The 727-nt window shown below is 72.2% G+C and overlaps 1 protein-coding gene across 1 annotated transcript in view; it reads right to left on the reverse strand.

Moving 5' to 3' along the window:
- Positions 1–727, reverse strand: part of IRX3 (iroquois homeobox 3) — a 7,594-nt gene that overhangs the window by 2,432 nt on the left and 4,435 nt on the right. The gene's annotated exons all lie outside the window — the stretch shown is intronic.

The following is a 727-nucleotide window of genomic DNA, read 5'->3' on the forward strand; positions in this document are numbered from 1 at the left end:
TGCGCTGCGCTGCGCTCGGCGTTCGCCTATTGATCTGCTCGGCGGCGGCGGCGGCGGCGGCGGAGGCGCGGAGCCAGGTCAGGTCCGAACAGATTGGCGGAGATTCCCCGGGCTCCCGGCGCTGATTGACATTTCTACGGGCCCGCAAGCCCCTCCTCTGCGCGCCGCGCTCCCTCCTCTCGCGGACCGAGCTGCCTCTGCCCGCGCCCGGCGCCCGCCTGCCCTCCTCTCCCGAGAGTGCCGCGCCGCGCTGCCTCGCGCGGCCCCCGCTCTCACCCCCTCGCCCTTCCTCTCCTCCCTCCCTGCGCTCCCCGGCCCCCCAGGACCGCTTCCGCTCCTCCGGCGCCTCCGCCGTCCCGGCCCGAGGAAACTCTCCTCCGCTCCCCTGTCCCTCGCCCACTCGTCGTTCCGCGTCCCTCTCGCTCCCTTCACTCTTTCTTCTCTGTCCTGACCTTATCTAGCGCTTCTCTCCCCCCTCCGCCGCCTCCGGCCGCTGCGTCCGCGGCTCGGGCGGCCTAAAGTTGTGGGCGCGGGTGCCGCGCGGGGGGTGTGTGTGTCCGTGTCTGTGTCTGTGTCTGTGAGTCCGTCCCCGCCCTCGCCCCCGCCCTCGCCCTTCCCCAAATCTCGGGTCTGACGTCGCGCCCTCTTATTCGACTTTTCCTGGCATCTCCTTCCCGAGTCGCCAATCGCGGGAGCGCCTTACAGGCGAGGCCGCCCACCCCCGCGG

The sequence above is a fragment of the Condylura cristata genome, unplaced genomic scaffold, assembly GCF_000260355.1.
Source record: "Condylura cristata isolate star-nosed mole 26May11 unplaced genomic scaffold, ConCri1.0 scaffold00039, whole genome shotgun sequence".
Lineage (NCBI taxonomy): Eukaryota > Metazoa > Chordata > Mammalia > Eulipotyphla > Talpidae > Condylura > Condylura cristata.